Source organism: Anguilla anguilla, chromosome 1 (genome assembly GCF_013347855.1).
Source record: "Anguilla anguilla isolate fAngAng1 chromosome 1, fAngAng1.pri, whole genome shotgun sequence".
NCBI classification, from domain to species: domain Eukaryota; kingdom Metazoa; phylum Chordata; class Actinopteri; order Anguilliformes; family Anguillidae; genus Anguilla; species Anguilla anguilla.
The window spans coordinates 57,955,196-57,975,233 of record NC_049201.1 but is presented as its reverse complement, the minus strand read 5'-3'; the positions used below and the strand labels follow the sequence as shown (position 1 = coordinate 57,975,233).

At 40.7% G+C, this 20,038-nt stretch overlaps 1 protein-coding gene across 3 annotated transcripts in view; it reads left to right on the top strand.

The window, feature by feature from the left end:
• Positions 1-20,038, top strand: part of cdk14 (cyclin-dependent kinase 14) — a 143,270-nt gene that overhangs the window by 106,615 nt on the left and 16,617 nt on the right. Inside the window, exon 15 of one of the 3 annotated variants that reach the window (XM_035432097.1) lies at positions 217-373. The exons of the other annotated variants lie outside the window; for them this stretch is intronic. The gene's annotated coding sequence lies outside the window, so the exon portion shown is untranslated. Of the gene's footprint in view, positions 1-216; positions 374-20,038 lie in introns of those variants that run through there. 3 annotated transcript variants of the gene reach the window in all.

Sequence of the window (20,038 nt, the reverse complement as noted above, 5' to 3'; positions counted from 1 at the left end):
GGAAAAAAGTAATAATCACAAACAAAAACAATACAAAACCAAGAGCTTCATTATAAACAGGGCTGCACAAAATAAATAATAGATATGGTGTAGTAATTAATGGAATATTTATGCTTTTCTCTGTCAGTAGACTGCCCAGCTGGAAAAGGGGCTTGAAATGCATGGAGCAAAGTCTACCCGGACCTGAGCATGTTTTATATTGTATTATTTATACAGGGGCTGCAGCCAGGCGGTGTTTTTTTCTGGGCTAGGGGAGGATATTCCCAGCAGACGGCCTTTGTGCTGGGTTTCTGCTTTGAGAAAAGGCCTGTGTAATGCCGGCACAAAGCGCCGTCGGAGCGGGGCCATGCGTGAACGCGCACAGGACAATGTCATCACAACAATGATGGCGAGGGAGACAATGGGCCCCCGCCCCTCCCCCCCCCGCGCTGCCCGGCCTCCATTTCGGCTCCCAGCTCTACCCGCTTCTTCACCCCTCGCTGTAAAATAACGCCAAAGTCATCAAAGGGCCGCGTGAAGTTTCTGCCCTGGGCAGAAATCTGCTGTCCGAGCTCGAGGAGAGAACCTGAAACAGACTGCATATTTTTGATGAAGGTCAGGGCACATCGATTTTTAGACTTTGCAAAGGTTTTTCAGATAATATATTTTTATTTTTGTGAACCTATGTCCTAGATTTATCAGTTAGCAATTTTGACTGATCGATGTTGGTACAAACACTTTCTGAGGATTCAAAGAATGGGTTTTGACGCACTTTTACAGCATCAATTAGTCTGAATTTACCAGAAATGTGCTCTAAAACAGCTCTGTGATATATGTGATTATTCCTTGAAGTAAACTGAATTTTAAATGATGTGAAGCTAATTAAAGCCTGTCATTTATGATATGACACAGTAGGACCACAATACTGTGCACTTTTGAACTCTATAAGGTAAATGTGAATTAATTGATATATGGTATGTTACAGTGGTTTCCATTGCTGTGTTTGTGACTAGGAGCCCATTGTGATTGTGTCTGTGTCCAGTGCTGTCCATGCTTGGCCCCTAAACAGATACTTGGCTAGTTGTCTTCTTGTCACTTTGAAGATAAGACCCACAGAAAGCTGGCATTTAATGTGTGCTGGAGCCAGCTCTTTATCTGAGAAGGCAGACTCTGCCTGGCTGCCATTTTGGCTGCCCCAGGGTTTCACATCTCCCCACTGACATCGATGTCCACTCATTTGGGTGCCCAGTGAACAAACCGCCCAGGGCTCTACCCCAAACAGTGACGTCAAGTCCACCTGGCTCTGCTTCCTGGAAACCTGTATCGACTTCAGTATGTAAACAAACAGACTATAATCATTTATTCTTGTTTCAAAGGGGGAAACGCAGAATGTCATCACTGGTTTTATCAAAGTACAAGCCCGTAGGTTGTCCGCTGCAAAATACATTTTATAATGCAAGCTGGCTTACCTGCAGTATATTGTTTTACGTTGCTAGCTTAGGTTCAAACGTTAAGATACTGCAAGTAAGCTAGCTGGCAATATAAAACAATTTACTTTGATAGCCGAAATTGTAAAGCATGATATCCACCAGTGCAAATTGAAAATTAGCATCAATTCTAGCCAAGTGCATAAGCAAATAGTAGACTCTTGAGTTTTCTGTGACAATATGGTATATGTTCCTTGGGTTATTGTTGCATCAGTGTCCTCAGCTTCTCACCAGGTGCCTACAAGTTGCCAGTTGTTGTCAGTTGGAGGTGCATCCCTTTTCAGTTGGCGGTAGATATCCTGTAGTATGCTGTGTGATTAGTAGTGTGGAAAACAGTCTCTGGCATTCTCTCCCCCACACAGCATATAGCACCATATTCCATATGAATATTACATATTCAGACTGTCAGAAACAGCTTTGTAATGTGTATACATTATATTTACAGAACGTACAAACATATTTTCCTCTTGCTTATATTTTAGTATGGTAACTTTATTAAATGCCCGTCCAGGATATTGGTTGCTACAAGGACAATTCACTTAATATATTACAGCTTGTCTTACATTTCAGCTGGCTTTTGTGTGCAGCTAGGTAGGCAATTAACTGTATTAAGCAAAATCAGAGATAAATTAAATTTCTAGGTAACTGGCTCGGTAGGCTTTAACTTCAAAGTGGTTATGCCTAGAAGATCAAGGTTTTTGATACTGGAATATCAATACCTACACTTTCATTTTTTGTGCATTTACATTTATATTAGAAGTTTATTCTGAACAAAAACATCAGATTTTAAATTTTTAGTCTGATATTATTTAATGTAATAATTCACCAGCTTTTTAAATGAAAAAGCTGCCTTGTTCATTAGTAATAGCTTCTCATCTCTTTAGTCTTTTTATTAATAATGAAATGTAGTTTGATTATCTGTCTCTGAAGATATGGAAGGCAAAAGAAACATTGTCTGTACGTTCACAATGAAGACATGTACAAACTCTTAAATATATTAATTTATGAATCCTTTGGAAGATACCATTGTGTATGTGCTAATGCACTATATTTCCCTTTTAATGCCAAGTATTAATTATTCCCATTTCTGTTGGTGTTTTAAATATTAACAGATAAAATGTCTTGACATTTGCTTCAAAATGAAAATAGTGTATGCTGTAGTTGTACTGCTGGTGTTCATGTATATGTGTTAGAATTGCAAAAAGTTACAATTGCAAAAATGATGTGTATATATGGAAAAGTAATTGTTGCAGTAGAAAAAAAATAATTTAGTGCTCTGCATCGGCCAAACAAATGAAAAAAAGCAAATGCAACCTTTTAAGAAAGTCCTCAAACTTTCCTACCTGAACTCTCAAAAGAGTCAAATTCACCCTTAAGAATGGTATGGACCGTGAAATCATTTGCCTTTTCCTTCCATCTTGATCTCAGAGGCAAAATCCCTCCCTGAAGTGTCTAGAATTTCCTCCAGCAAGACACCGTGGGCAAGGACAGCCGAATTTGCCATGAGCCCTGTAGATGGTTTATGATGATAAAAGTGCAGGGAAGATTTGAAATGGACATCAGTGCTGTTTGAGGGGGTGTGGGGCTGGCATCTGTTATTCTGTTTAGTTTTTTCCCCCGTTTGCTTTGTGTTTCTCTCTCCTCTCCTCTGTGGTGGTCTGCACATTGGCTTAGTCCTTTGGGCTCAGGAAATAATCTTGCGTGTGGTTGCAGGAAGTGAAGAAATAACAGTTTACCATATTTTTCAGGAGCCCCATAAAAGACCCTTCTTTGTATGTAGGGGCTGCCTTTGTGGACCTAGACATTTAAATGGCTTCATTTCTTTGGCTCTAGTTTATTTTAGGTTCCCCACTTGCTTTTATAGAAAGACATACAGCTATATCATGCCTTGGTCCTATTTTTAATGTTTATTTTCCTCACTCTGTGTTTTAGCAATTATTCAGATCCCAACCTTTTGGACTTTTACATGTTTGATGGTATACATTTTGGGGTAAGGATTTTATCATTATGCATTTAAGAAGAACCGCACTAAAATACGTGTCTACAGTGCAACAGCGAGTCGGCAGCATAAAGTAACTAAAATATAACTAACAATATTTACCATGTAAAGCTACTCACAGTAAAATCCATTAAACGTAACACATGATGGATTTTCACACTTTGGAAATTGTGTTTTTTCCTGTTCTTCCAGTTTTAACTAGTTTTGTTTATCCATCAACATTCTTGCCTCAGAAACGATTCCTCTCACCTCTTTGCTCTCTTTTCCCTCCCCTCCCTGTCTGCTCACTCTCCCCCTCCCTCTTGCATCACTCTCCTCTCCTAAATTCAAATTTCACTTTCTTTAGCTTAGCCTATTGCATAGCCCCCTCCCCAACCCCAGCATCTCTTTGTTTTTCTCCCATCCGTCTCTCTCTGTTTTACTCTCTTAGCCTGTGTCTTTGCCGTCTCTTTCCCTACCCTCCTTCTATTTCTTTCTTGCTCTCTGTTTATATCCCCCCTTCAGGACTCTGCTCCCTGCCCCTCCTCCCTCTCTCTCCTCTTCACACTAGATGAGTCCTTTTCTTCTTTCTCTCAGCCTGGGGAGTGTGCGAGTGTGAAGATCTCTTGCACTGGTGATTGACAGTTCAGGGGATTCGATCTGATGAATTCCTCTTTCTGCTGGCCGAGACGGCTAGTTAGCGGGGGCTACGGCGAGAGCGCTAGCCGCGGCGGCGTGGGGAGGGGTCGCGACTCCCGGGCAGGTGGTGCCCTCTGAAACAGAGAGGCCCCCCCAGCTCATTAGCCAGTCACAGGAAGCGATCCCTGCTGGAGGGAACACAGGGAGGAGAGAGATAAAGCCCAATGGGGAAAATTACTGTGCAGAAAAAGGAATTGATTTTGTGTATAATGTGTTTATCACTGGAGGGGACAAATGCCATCTCTCTGACATGGGAGGAGGAGACCTGACTGCCAATGAGTACCATTAGCATAATCTCCTTACAGAGCTGTGTAAATCCCCCAACTCTCTCCCTCCCCCTCTCTTTCTCTCTCCCTTTCTCTCTATCTCCTTGCTCTCATACGCACTCACTCTCTCTCACTCTCTTTCTGGCACATGCACACTCTTTCTCCCTCTCTTTTCGCAGTCTGTGATGCATGCACACATATTCCATCTGCTGGACAAAAACACTCATGCATACATATGCACAAACACACAAGCACGCAGACACACACACACACACACACACACACACACACACACACTCCTTTTCTCTTTAGCACGCTCTCATGCACACAGGCATGCACTCGCTCCCTCTCTCTTTCTCTCTGTCTCTTAAGTCACTCTCCATTCACTTGGTAATTATAGGCTTCTGCCTCCTTACAATTGCACAGGCAACACAGCGCACACAATTCATTTAGCAGCAAAGAAAGAATCTATTGATTATTTCAGATAAACCTGAAAAAATTTGTACGACACTGTTATATCCTTTTATCTATCCTAAACTGTGACATTCAGTTTGAGTAAACTGCACATTTTTATGCCTCTGCAGATGTTTCCCAAATCAATATTCAAATCAGCGTACACACCAACAGGCTCGGAATATCTGATGAGTAAATGAACTGTGATTCATTTTCATCTCAATTAATCAAAGTCGTCCCACAGTATGTTATGTTCAAGTCTGATGAACGGCTAACTCAAATGTAAAACATACAAAATGGTAACACTTTGTATTATTTGTATGCTGTGGACAAACATTTTACAGTTAGTAAATGATAGTTTACAATTTAACTGGTCAGATCAAAAATCTAAATCTATTTGAATACTCCTTTATGCAATGAAAAGATCTAATACAGCAGATAGAGCTTGCTTATTTAAATTGCAGTTTCCTTGGTCTGTTTCCTACTTCGTATAATATCCATTTTCTCATCACAGCTGTTTTTTTCTTCCTAGTTGCATAATGACCTTTAAATATGACTGCTAAGCAAGTGCTAAAAGCACAGTGGCCTAATATTGTGATATCTGCAACAATATTCAGACGATCTTATGAGTGCTTTATTTAAATGAACTGGCAAAAGCAGCACTTTCAGTTCCTGAAATGCAAAAGTGGATAATGAGGGAGCTTTTCGGAGCTGAAAGTGATAGAAAGTGGAGATTATTAGCTCAGATGGGAGATCAGCCTCTCTCAATCAAACCTCAGCCAGATGGTGTAATCCCTGGGCTGAGTCAGAATTGGAAGCAGTTTAAAGCTTTGCAATTATTCTTCTTTTTTATTTGTAAAATTGCAGATAATTGCCATAAGCGTCTGTCATCGCAGTTGGGTTAAATATTTTCTTTTTCCTGCACCAGAGAAAAAGTGACTGTAGAAAAAAACGCACTGTTTACTTTGACATTAAAGTCAGACCCTTGGCAGATGTATCAGAATTAAATGCAGTATAATTACGGATTAAAAAAAAAGTTGCACCACAGAAAATATGGAAATTCAGACAGCTATACAGTGATATAGCTAGACAGCCTACACATCCATTTTCATAACATATGGGCTCGTCTAATGAGGAGCGTTGATGGATAATCTTCCATTTCAAGCATTTCTCCAAGAAATCACGTCTTCTGTTTGTAAGCCAGCTCTGCTACAACAGTTTTAGAATTCCTCAGCTGCCTGATTTAAAAAAAAAAAAAAAAAAGATTTTTTTATTATTATTTCAGTTTTCCATTAAATCATGTATTTTGGCTCCAGTTTGGACTCCCAGCATTTGTAAGTATGCTTCTAAGAGCCACTGAGTTTGTATGTGACTCTCCCTGGCAGCTCTAAAACCTCTAAACCAGGGGTGTCCAGTATTATTCAAAAAGGGCCAATGTGGCTGCAGGTCTTTGTTTTAGCCTGGTGCTACGACACCTGATTCAACTAATTAACTAATCATAGTCTTCAGTCAAGACCTTGATAAGTAGAATCAGATGTCTTACTGCTAGGCTAAAAAAAATACTTGCATCCACATATCAGCATTATTGGCATTTTCATATAAGACTGAGCACTCCTGCTCTAAAGGATCAGTTAAATACACACGTGAGGCGATTATTCCTAGTTAAACCAGTGGTCATTTGTTCAAGAACAGGCCTAAGTGCCCTTTCACAGTCATTGGCAGTAATACAGTTTTTGAAGAGTGATTCTCTGCCAAGACCCATTCCTGGGGTAAGTCACCCTTTGATGGGAGCCCCACCATGAAATCTTTGCTCAGCTTCCTCTAACGCATTCCTCTTCTAAACTGTGTTCCGCTGCCATGCGTGACATGTTGCTGGGAAGTTTGCACGCAGGCGATAGCAGGGGGGGGATTTCGGTGCATTCAGGGGTAAAATTTCCAAAAAGATAGAAGTGGTTTTGAAGCGAAGTGGCATGAACCCATCAGTTGTTGCGCACAATGGCCATAACTTTGGAAGAATGCAGGGAATGGTTAATTATGACTAAATGAGCTCTCTTTAGAAGCAGCGGCTGGCTCCGGAGCCCAAACGTCAGGGGTTTGAAGGCTGCTGAATGGGAAGGCCGATCCTGTTGTCAGGTGGTGAGATGGTCCGCTTCAGATGGAAAATAGAGAGGGAAAAAAAGATGGCTGCTTTAATCGAACACTCCATTTGCATACTTTCCCTTCAAAAGAAGGAGGGGTGGGTGGGTGGGGGTAGTTAAGGGGAGAGAGCTGGTGTGGGGTTGCGGTTGTGGGAGGGTGGGTAATCTAAAAAAGAAGATTTGGGTATTGTCAGTCATGGCTTTGTTCAGAGCTGAAGTGTGATATAAAAGCTAGTGGAGAGCTCCGTCTGAGAGCCTCGCTGTTCACAGTTCAATCTTACCCACCAATCCAATGAGGGTTCTCTCTCATGCACATTTCAGTGTGAGTATTGCATACAGGATTATACATTGTCTTATTTTTAAATTGACAAATTATTGAATATTTGTAATACATGTTGATGCATTAGAAAAATATGAAGAGAATAATTAAGGTATTAAAACATTTCAGTAGTTATACATGACCTATTGTATGGGTTTGCATCTCATTTCTGAGTAATAGAAAGTATATACTGTATAGTGTATATTGTTGCATATAAATCAATTCCCTGATTTTTAATTTCACTTAATGGAATATTGCTTTTGCACTAGTATGTATCAATTCTTTGTTTGATTTAATCAAAGGCTTTTCCAGCCTCAGGGCCAAAAACAACGGCATATTAAAGACGTTTGAATTTTTAATGTGAACAAAAAAATAAATATTTCTCATGCACATTTCCCGATATCACATCAGTGTCATGGAGCAGATCTCTGGTGCAAATCCGGCTGCAGTCCTTACCCAGGGAATTTGAGAGTTAGTCAAAGACGGAACACCCCTGCTTCAGCATATAGGGCTAGATTTGGCTGCTGTCTGAAAATTTGTTTTTTTGATGCTTAATCAGCTCCTGGCTGGAGGACGTTATATGGAGCATGAAACTATGAACTAGCAATTATGTGAGCATAGAATTTTTCCACAGCGGTAGTGACTCTTCAGTATATAGGAAATATATCAAGTTCTAAGTGTTTGCTTTTGGATAAATCAGTGTAGTGGTCTCAGCCTTGCTCTTGGGAGAAGAAAAAATAAAAGAAATATCACGTCAAATAAAAGAGACTTGTTTTGAGTTTCTGAGTCCACAAATTACATCAAAGATATCCGAATATTCTCATAATGTCCCCTTGGCAATGTTAGAGGTTTTTCAAGGCCAAATTGACCAACCCAGCAATTTAGAAAACTGTCACATTTCAATTACGGGACTTTGGGGTGGTATTCACTGTGCCATATACCCCCAGTGCACAAATTCATATATTTTAGGATCACAATTTTTCCACATACTTGTACTTGTAACAGTTTCCTCCAACAGGATAGACAACCTTTCCCAGCCTTGAGTAACCGACCAGGATAGTTTTCTTAGTTTACTTTGAAATTTTCTGATGATCTTGGACCAATGCCTCTTCAAGAATCTGAATTTAGTTTGAGGCTTAGTGACTTTTGTGGTAAATGCTATTTGTTAGTATTTGAACGTGTTTTTATACATCTTAGTGAGAAGTTTGCATTCTAAGGTCTGAGCTTTGATAAAGGTCACCAAATATATGAAGATATTTTTTGCACTGGTCGCAATTACATGTGTATATATATATATATATATATATATATATATATATACACTCACCGGCCACTTAATTAGGTACACCTTGCTAGTACCAGGTTGGTCTTCTGCTGCTGTAGCCCATCTGCTTCAAGGTTTGACATGTTCTGCGTTCAGAGATGCTCTTCTGCATACCTCGGTTGTAACGAGATGCCTTTCTATCAGCTCGAACCAGTCGGCCATTCTCCTCTGACCTCTGCCATCAAACAAGACATTTTCGCCCAGAGAACTGCCGCTCACTGGATATTTTCTCTTTTTCGGACCATTCTCTGTAAATCCTAGAGATGGTTATGCGTGAAAATCCCAGTAGATCAGCAGTTTCTGAAATACTCAAACCAGCCCGTCTGGCACCAACAACCATGCCACATTCAAAGTCACTTAAATCACCTTTCTTCCCCATTCTGATGCTTGGTTTGAACTTCAGCAGATCATCTTGGCCTTGTCTACATGCCTAAATGCATTGAGATGCTGCCACATGATTGGCTGATTAGATATTTGCGTTAACGGGCGCAGTTTGCGCTTGAACAGGTGTACCTAATAAAGTGGCCGGTGAGTGTGTGTATATATATATATATATATATATATATATATATATATATATATATAGATGCTTTGGATCTTGGATCTTTTGGCCTCCACACTTTGCTCTTGCAATGCCATCACTCTGATACAAGTGTGTCTTGATCTCATCTGTCCGCAAGACCTTTTTCCAGAACGCTCTTTTAAGTATTTCTTAGAAAACTGTAACCTGGTAATGCTGTTTTTGCGGCTGACTAGTTAGGTTTGCATCTTGCAGTGTAACCTCTCTAGTTCCGTTTGTTTAGTGTTCTGCGGACAGTAGTCACTGCTTGTTTCCTGTAGAGTGTTTCGGATCTGTAGGACCGGTGTTTGCAGATTTTTCTTAATTAGGGTGAGAATTCCTTGGTCATCAACCATATAGATCTTCCCTGGCCTATATCTTCAGTGACCATCGCAGTGACCACAAGATGATATCCTGAATTCTGCTGCAACCAGCGACATCCAGTGCATATCTTTGGTTGCAGCGACACTGTTGCTGGACTATAAAACTGGTCTTAAGGTTTGACCTATGCTTCTGACGGTTTTTTCATATTTCAGTCACACAATGGCTTTCTGGACTTTCATTTGAACAGCACTCATGTTGACAAACACCAATAACAGAATCAAGACTAGATACTGAAAACTCTCTTATTCCGGCAAAATTGAACACACCTGACTAATCAGAAACAACTTCAGATGCCATTTGTCCCAAACATTATGGTACCCTGAAATGGGGGTCTATGTATAAAGAATAAAGAGTGCTGTAATTTCTACATGAAATCAAAATATAAAAATACCCTTAAATAAAAGCTGTGAATCTGAATTCTAACCAAATGGGATTTTTTTTAAATTCCAAATCTAAAATTGTGGGGTATATGTATATTTCATAAGTCATACTGTGATTCATGACAAACAAAACTGTTAAGGTAGAATTTCCCTTCCTGATGCAAGCAGAAGCAAATTCACATCACTCAGAGTCTGAGTTAACACTTGGAGAGCGGCTAATTTAAGATAAGCTCATTCCTCTCACATTCTTGCCGAGCTCGGCTCTCGAAATTGAAAATGCAGGTTTTCCAGCTTTTGTGAAGCTGGCGGATCCTGTGGGGTCTAACGCGGTGGAATGACTCCAGGGTAAATGAAGCTGCGCTGAGCTGGGAGTCCAGCGGGCTTTCTGTAATCTGTCTGTATTATTGAGTTCTTTGTTGCCTGGCGTAACCCTCAGTGTTTACATTTAATTCCTCTCTTCTTTGTCAGCTGGAAGTAGCTGAGCTCTTTGTCCAGGCATTATTTTCTCGGTCTGAGAGAAGTGTGTCAGAAATTTCAGCGGGTGCAAATATGTTCCTTTGTGGAGGGGCTTGTCGGGCGCAGCGCGGACTGACCATTCCCACCGGGAAGGTCAGCCCACTGCTGACCGGCCCCTTTCCCTGCTCTGATCCCCGCTGTCAGTCACGCTACACTGTTAGCTTCATTTCTCCGCTTCCCCTCCCAGAAGCCTCCCTCTTCAGTGGCAGGTCTACACTCAAGAGTTACTCTGAGATGAGTAACCTTTTCCAGATGCCCCTCACAGAAAGCAAGATTCCGTGCATGTCTGTGTGTGCATATATATACATACATATATACATATGTGCTATATATTGATATATGATTAATGTGTGAATGTTTTGTAAAATGTAAAAAAATTGTACATAGTAGATTTGCACACTTACACATTTGCACACGGTTGCTTTCTGTCTGTTAATCCTGAATTGCGTGGAAGGGACACATTAGAATTAACATTCCTTTTTCCTTAGCCTTTTTTACCACCATGAAAGCATTCCTCAAACACAGGGTAATTGTTGAATGAGTCAACCAAAGCTGTTGAAGGAGAGGTTGTATTCTGCAGGAACTGGCTTGCACATACTTCATCTTTCGATAAGGAATAATTGTTTCCTTGCATTGTGTCAGGAAACAGTGAGAGTTTCCTGGCCATTTCACTCATGTTTGTTATGATTGAGATATCAAAGGAGCTCCTTGAATTAGTCTGTGTACCAAATTGAAATAATGTCTGGAAGAAATAACTTTTATATATTCAAATGCTAAGAAAAAAAGAATCTTGTGTTCGTAAATGTGAACTTTATTAAATCTAAACAATTGGAAACGACATGGACAACCTCCGGCCTGTTTACTTTTCTGTATATGCAAACCTTTCGGTTTGGCACACTCTCCACCCTGACCTCTTTTTTTGTGAATAATTTATTACTGCGATTTTGATCTCACTTTCAGCACTGCCAGGGCATACATGAAATATTTATATGGATCTTGTTAGGCAGCGCTTTTAAACAAAGTTAGTGCATTGTGTTTCGCTTGTTATTTAAAAAATAAAAAAAACACTCTCAATATACAAGAAGAATGAACTGTATTTTGTGAGGATGGGGCGGAATACTGTTGAACCTGAAAAAAAGACGAGTAAAAATAAAACTCCCGGACTGCCCCTGAGGTGCATGCCTTTGAAAAAACACTCACAAGAAGAATAAATGGATTGACTCGTCGTGCTGAGACTATGGCATAGTGATTTTACGCCTGGCTGTTGGCTAACAAGACTCCACACTCTCACCGCTGCGAGGCTTGAATGTGAGAGGTGGGGGGGCGGGGGAGGGTGTGCTGCAGCTGCCAAGGTTGCCGAGGAGACCGCATGAAAAGCCTTCAGGCTGCATGGGCGAGGGGCAGGATTATTTCTACCCAGCAGGTGAAGGTCAGTTGCTGAGAAAGGGGGTTGTCTCTACCCAGCAGGTGAAGGTCAGTTGCTGAGAAAGGGGGTTGTCTCTACCCAGCAGGTGAAGGTCAGTTGCTGAGAAAGGGGATTGTTTCTACCCAGCAGGTGAAGGTCAGTTGCTGAGAAAGGGGATTGTCTCTACCCAGCAGGTGAAGGTCAGTTTCTGAGAAAGGGGATTGTTTCTACCCAGCAGGTGAAGGTCAGTTGCTGAGAAAGGGGATTGTCTCTACCCAGCAGGTGAAGGTCAGTTGCTGAGAAAGGGGATTGTCTCTACCCAGCAGGTGAAGGTCAGTTGCTGAGAACGGGGATTGTCTCTACCCAGCAGGTGAAGGTCAGTTGCTGAGAAAGGGGATTGTTTCTACCCAGCAGGTGAGGGTCAGTTGCTGAGAAAGGGGATTGTCTCTACCCAGCAGGTGAAGGTCAGTTGCTGAGAAAGGGGATTGTTTCTACCCAGCAGGTGAAGGTCAGTTGCTGAGAAAGGGGATTGTCTCTACCCAGCAGGTGAAGGTCAGTTGCTGAGAAAGGGGATTGTCTCCAGCAGCAGGTAAAAGGCAGTTACTGACAGAAAGGGATTGTCCCAGCTAAACAGGTCCCAGGTAGGTACGGAAAGCCTCTACACTGAGTCAGGCGAAACAGGCTTTGAACTAGTTGGGAGTTTGAGTGCAGTTTACTACGTTTCATAGTAATCCATTTTTGCTTGCTTTACTTTGGGCTCTTTGTCCTTTCTGTTGATATTCCACAGGGTGAAGCTACATTTAGATATCATCACATCCTGAGTAGTTGCCTTAGGTATAACTTTGTTTTAGCTTTGGTTGCTTTGGTTAAATAAAACAGTAAATATTTTTTTTCAGCATCTGTGCTGATTGTATTAGTATTAGCGGGGAAAATAAATTTATCCTCTTCATTTCTGTATGTATATGCAGAATATTGCAGCTTTATCTCACCAATAATCTTTTCACTCTTAACTACTATCTGTAGCAATATAATATACTATATGTATTTATACATGCTAAACTCATGCAGGTCTCTGCCAGCATGGTTGCTGGTATAAAGCTCACACCCTGGAAGACTTTGCTGCATTCATGTATGCGACATGCATATTTTGTTCTTACAGCAAAGCACAGTCTCTGTAATTAAAGCTTTTAACATTTTATTCTGCATGCCCGAGCCAGTGACATTGCACAATTGACCGTAAAGACTCTTAAAGTCTTGCTCTGCACTGGAGATCAGCCTAAGTCTTGCAACAATGCTCCCAGACAAGTCCTGCTAAGATGAGCAAGATGTTCAATGTGTACTGCAGCTCCAACTTTGGGCATTAAAATGTAGTCTCCAGCTCTGAAATACCCTCTAATGGGTTTGTGTAAGCAGATCCAGCTCTAGTGGAGCATGGTGTGTAAGAGTAGTGCAGTTGGGGGCAGTGGGGGCACAGCTATTCGTCTATCCAGCTGGATTACAGGGCTAGGTCGCATATAAGCACTGGGGGTGGGGGTAAAGCCAGAAAGATTTTAGTCCTTTGGAAGGATTCAGTGAACAATTGAGAAGTCAAACCAGCAACTGGAACTAAAGAGTTTACAGACTTTTTAGCCTGGCACCACTTGGATTTTCTGCATGACCCCACCCTTTTTGTTGTTATGTAATTTTGGAATGCCCCTATAGAGGGTTTTCTGTTAAGAGAAGCCAGAGCATATTTGAACTCTCTCTGACTCTCTTTATATATCTCTCTCATTCCAGTCTCTCCCCTTTACATAATTTTTTTCTTTCCCACCTAGCAATGCAATGAGGAGCAATGAGTGTTTCCTCCAACAAGGAGCACTGGGGCTAGTACACTAGACAGTGTACAACAAGGCCAAGCTGACACTGAAACTATTTTAAACTTCATGTACCTTGAGAATGGGATTTTCAATATACTGCCATGTTCCAAACACACTGTTACCATTGAGCAGGAAACAATATGGGTGCAATGATAATTTTTCAAGTAATTATTCAGCAGTAGCTTGATGTTGTTCTGTAAGTCAGACATATATTGCTAAGTGAGCACTTCAGCATAATCTTGAATAATTTACCATGAAGCAAAAGTTATATGCATCTGTCTGATAATGTGCTTCTAATATATATGTAAACATCCTACAAATTTCCAAGCAGATTTTCTTTTCCCGAACTCCTCCCTAATTGTTATTCATCCTCTGTAATTCATTAATTTCGCTGGATCATTATGCTTACATAAAATAGGCTAATTAATACACTAGACAGTACATTCTCCAGAGTGCTGGTGTATGCAAAACAAAATTTTCATCAAGTCTGTGAATTCAGTTCATAATAAGACAAAAATATTACTGCTCTCCTTGTCAAAAAAAGTCTGCAACTTTTAGTCTAGCCTTCACACCGTTAAGATTCCTTTTTTTTTTTTTTTTTATTTTTTTTTTTTTTTATTTTATTTTTTTTTTTTGCCTGACAGGAAACTCCTTAGATTGCAGGAATGGCTGATGACTGCATGCTTCTAATTAGACTAGGCGGTGGGTCAGAGAGGCGCGCTGAGAAGTCCTGATGCCTGAAGTTGTGCTGTCGTGCATGATAAGGAGAGGCCCTCAGCCTCTCATCCCGCTTCACTCTCTCAGGCAGGGCCTCAGATCATCGCCGCAGGAATGAAAAATGAAAGAGCTGGAATAACATTGACAGACCTTTTCCCAAGCCTGCCCGATACAGTGCATGACTGATGCGAGTCTTAGTTGATCATTTCTCTTCTTTTTTTTTACTAATGTAATAAGTGTGGTGGAAAACAAATATAAGGTGTAATTATTGTTGGATTTCAGGCGGGACAAACCTGAGTTGATGAGTTGCACAAACCCTCAGCCTGCGACACAATTAACTTACTTGAAAAATACCAATAAACCTTCCCCTTAGACTTCCTTTCCTTTCTTCTCCTTGGACTTGGGCAAATAACAGCTACTGTATGTCTGTAAGTATTTTGTTTGTCTGTTCTGATAACTTTGTTATAGGCTGTGAGTTTTACATTTTTAAAGCGTTTATTCATTTGATTAACGCTAAATGCAAGTTGTGCCCCCTCCAATCTTGTCCTCTGTAATAGCGGCTTCTCTTGCACTTTGCATTACATTGCTTTGCAGACAGCTTCTCCAGTGCGCCTGGAAGTAGCGTGTTGTTCATGTGTATAGGTGCATGCTTACTTAAAGGTGCTGTTCCCAAAAAATGACACTTAACCAGAGTACTGTATCCTACAGACTGTATTTTTTTTTTAGATTTGATTTCTAGATGCGGTGCACCTAAATACACAAAACTCTATACACCCATATTTTTGTGGCGCTCAATGCACCAAAAATTTACATTTGAAAAACTCTACAGCAAGATTCAACAGCCATGAAAAGAACCCTGAGGCTAATTAAGGTTTAATATGTAAATGACACTGTTTTTTTATTGTTATATTAATTCTGTTTCTTTCTATTTATATACAACATTAATTGAATGCAGTTGTTTGAGGAAGGATGAGCAGACTTTGTTTCTGTTTTCACTGGCTAATTACATGTCATATAAATATGTAGAGATTATCTGGTGATTATCTCTCTCTGCATGGGGGTGTTTATCTCGAAAACGAAACTATTCACGCTTATCATCTGTCCCTCGCTTTGCATGTCAAACCCAAAGGCTGTTTGACAGGTGCTCACAAGGACACATTTTGGACTTCCTGGTTGAGTTTGACACTGAATATGTTTGTGTGTGTATGTGTGTGTGTGTGTGTGCGTGTGTGACGCCATTCTAGTGCAATATGATGAGAATTTGAATCACCCTTCTTGCAACAGACATGACTGAATGTTTTAGGGTTTATATGTGAGCAGTTTTAAAATTGATTGTGATACACAAACAGTATAATTTCAGAAGTTTGAATATCTTGCCATGGAAACCTTTAGTCTTTGTTTTGTGTGTAGCATTAAGCAGACCTGATTGAGAATGGGCTGCTGATCATCCTGACTTAAAGATATATCCATAGTGACAGATGAGGCAGCTAAGCCGTTCATGTCATGTGACCAAGCATGAGTGACAGCGTGGTGCATGTGTGAAGGGACCACAGGGTAGTGCATTGAGCTGGAACTGGTGTCACCAGTGGGCTGTTGGCCCCCTGCTGCAGACACGGTGCTCACTAGTGCCTTCCAACGGGGTTCTGACTGCAGTATTTGAGAGAGTAGAAGACAGAGGGAAGACCTTTAGAAAAAGAGAAGGATAGGCAAGAAGGTAGAGAGAGTGGGGAGTGAAAGCAAGTGAGTGGTAAGAGGAGAAATAGATAATATAATAAGAAGAGGAGAGAATAGGATTGGAAGAGGGAGAAATAGGGGTAGAGAGAGAGGGAGAGAGCAGGAGAAATTTAATCAAATTGGGAGGCGGAAATTCAAATCACTCCAATGGCAGTACATGCAGTACTTCTGTACTCAAAAAACATGTAAAGTGACTGACAACAGCTCCAGCTGGAAAGACAGGAGGCAGCTTGTGTTGAGTGTGGAAGGGGGTGAGTCTGTTGTCATTGAGTGAGCAGGCTGATGATAAGCAAAATACATCACAGTGTATCATTGTACTGTATGCATTTTGTAAAGGGTCCCGGTGTTTGTCCCCTTGTCAGTATTATTATTTAACTGAATATTGATTTTAAACTTTAAAAAGTGCAATTGGTGTTTCAAGATCCAGTGAAGGTTGATGGACATACCATGGCAAAAAGGTGAAAGGACATTCCTATGTGCTCTTGTAGAATGAGTAAATTGGTAAATTGGTAAATACTCAGGATATAGCTGCCCATCTTTTTAATGTGGGCCTTTTATGGCGATAAAGGCCCACGTTAATAAGCAGAGGGGTTCCAACCATTATGCATGACCATTGTTTGGCTTTGTATGAAAGCCGGTTACATTTGTGGTGTGAATTCTGGTTTTGCAGGTTTTGATATGATCCTGCAACAATAATTTATTTTTCAAACATCCTCAGTCTCTGTGGAGAATCAGGTAGGGTGTACGTGTCCATTGAACAATATAAATTGATTAAATTAGTCACGTTAATTACATCAGACCTATTGCTTAATGCAATGATAATGTAATTGCGTCATAAGGACACAGTTAACAAATCATTTGACAGCTAGTGCAGTGGACTGTTTTCATCATATGGCCTCTGTTTGTTTTGTGGTCAGCAGTGTTTAGTCTCTTTTGTGTCCATAACAAACTGTTCAGCACTTCTTTTCATATTTTCTTAGTGAGACAGATAGGGGATAGATTCATTTAATTGTTCCGTGACCGCAGCTAAATCAAAATGATTTGCAGTGTACCAGTAACAACAAGGAAGTGACTGCAAAAGTGTGTTCCCTGAATGATTTTTTAAGTGATAGTATTATTTTCAATTTTCATGGTTTAAAAAACAAATCATATGCTGACAAGTTGGAACTACACATCACTTTGCTACCCGACACAAATATTAATAGGATACATTTACATGAAACTGGGGCAATGCTGTGTTATCTACAGACCACAAGTGCTCGGAGCACCTTCTGTGAGCTTTTTTAAATATTCGTATTTACCATAACAGAAACTTGATTTATGTCTTGTTACATAGATCTTTCCAGTTTGCCCCCCACCCTACTTCTAGTGCCTTTGTAATTTTAGCAGTCTATTTAGTCGTTTGCAGAATGCCAGAAATCAAATGTCCCTTATGAATTGCAAAGTAACCTCTCATCGTGCCCTGACGTGTTGGACTGAACAATTGGCTCTCAGTTCAGAATCAGTGGAGTTGCACGTATCAGAGCAAAGATGCCTCTGAATAATTGATTTAATTTGTTCTTCAGGGAAGCAAATTCTGTGAATCTCTGGTGTTTGGATCAAAAACTTAATTGTGTTGTCTTTGTGATTGTTAGACATTACACACATGAATAGGCAGGGCGAATTTAAAACCAAGCTGTGGTATAGTTTCTTATCATCCACAGGATTCAGGGTCAGCATCTGCCAGACAACGACAGCATGAGCAAGATTAGCAAAACTGACTCCTTTGCCATTACAGCACTAGAACCCTGCTTGTCACTGGATGTTTGTGGCCTTAATTTGTGTGTTTTTTTGTTAGTCAGTACATGTGACAGATGACATTTGAAAGAGATTTGTTTTTACACACCATATTCATGACAAATCTAGTCTTCCTTTCAGGGGTAAAAGGAAAAAAAAAAGCTTTCTGGCAAAGTCTCCATTATGAGCAAAGACCAAGATAACCACTGGCTGAGATGCTCTAGGATTTAAAAATGGATGCTTGTGTGCAGATCATTGTGAGCCTGGCCCCATGGCGTGCTGTAACTACGGTTACCGTTGGCCAATAAGACAGGGGTTTGATCAGACGGCCAGGGAGGTAGGGTCTGTCAGGTAGACGCTCATGTGGAATGCGTTTGGCCTCCAGGAATAGAATGGGCATTAATAAAAACAGCCCGGCTCCTTCGATTGATCTGGGAAGAGATGGGCCTCTGGCATGAGGAGCTGCATGCAGTCCTGTGAGACCGTCAGCCTCGCCTTCGCTGCATGCGGCTGCTGACCAAAGCCTGCTGTTGTTGTTTACTTTCTTGGTAACAGAAATCAGGTGTCTTTTGAAACAACAGAAGAAAAAAAACATCAAAGGGGAACATATCAGACAACTGCAGGCTCTTAGATTTAGCTAATCGTTGCTCTGTCAACACAACAAATCACAATCACCCCACATCTCATTTGGCCCACATGCATGGCATTTAACACTAACACGAGGTGGTCTTCATATGCAGCACTCACATGTGGTATTCCGCTTTTGTTGGAAGGCAGTACAAATGTGCGCATTGTAATGATTTTCTTGCGGATAACTCGCTAAGCTTCAGAACTACCATTTTCGTCCTCTAGTACAAAATTGAAATGCTTCTCTCAAGTAGAAGTGCTCGGCACTTTGCATATGAAGCGCACAGAAATTGCTGTGGGATTCCTTCTTCTGCCAGTGTTATAATGGAGAAAGTAGATCCTCTCCCAGCTAAGCTTTGTGCCTGAATTTTCCTCTGACAGTCAAATAAAAGATGTCCTTTCCCTGGTCCCTCCCCGAGGACATGCCCCAGATGAGTATAAAAGAAGAAACCTTTTCATTAAATCTGGCTCACAAAGTCAGCCACTTGGTGTGAACTGAGCTGCCTGTGGTTTATTAATGAATAACTAACAAAATGTTCATTTCCATTTATTTTAATGTGGCGCTCAGTCAAGGATTTAGGATCCAGACTAGTTCAGGACATAATCTTTTGACAGGGCAAATTTGTAATATGGTGACTTGATATTGATAGATTATAATTGTCAACACCGTGTTTTTAAGAGAACTTAAAATTCCAGTTGAGTCCCATATCGTACTGAGTTTGATTTTATATTTTTCTCCTAATAATCTGCGGTTTGAGTCTTAATCCTAAAATGCTGACATTTTTGGCCAGGAAATGATTCATTTCTGTATTTGTTTCATTTTATCTTCAGTAAATGTGTGTTTTATCAAAATAGGTTTATGCACAGATCTGAGCTTAAGACCTTTTAGTTTTTCTTGGCATATGTAGCTATACTCTGTACTAATGTTATCTATAAAGAATTACATGGAAATTGCTATAGGGTTTTGTATTTAATCTAACGGTTTGTGTCAGTTGACTACTGTAAATGTTGTTTGAAGAATGCCAATTCATTCATGATAGGACCTGTATGGTTTCATTTTAGAAGTCATTTGTTATAATGCTGGTCCATGCTCATTCTCATGTTCTTGAGTGTGCACGGCTGTGCTCTTTGTCCAACATCCATGGACAAACGTGCTAATATAAAGTCCATGCAGTTTACAAGAACTGTTATCTCTCTCACTCTCTTTTCTCTCTCATTGTGTTATTATGGGTTTCCACTGCAAGAAGGCTTCCCTGTGACACACCCCTTTGGCCATCCCAACAGTCTGTATGTTGGAACAGGGGAGCAGGGTGGGGTGGGGTCCACACACACAGGAAGCTTTTTCCTCATTCTCTCTCCCCTTCTCCACAGCTGCTCAGCACGTGTGGAGGAAACCACACAGACTCTCAGGGGCAACTACAAACACAAACCTCAGCTTCTA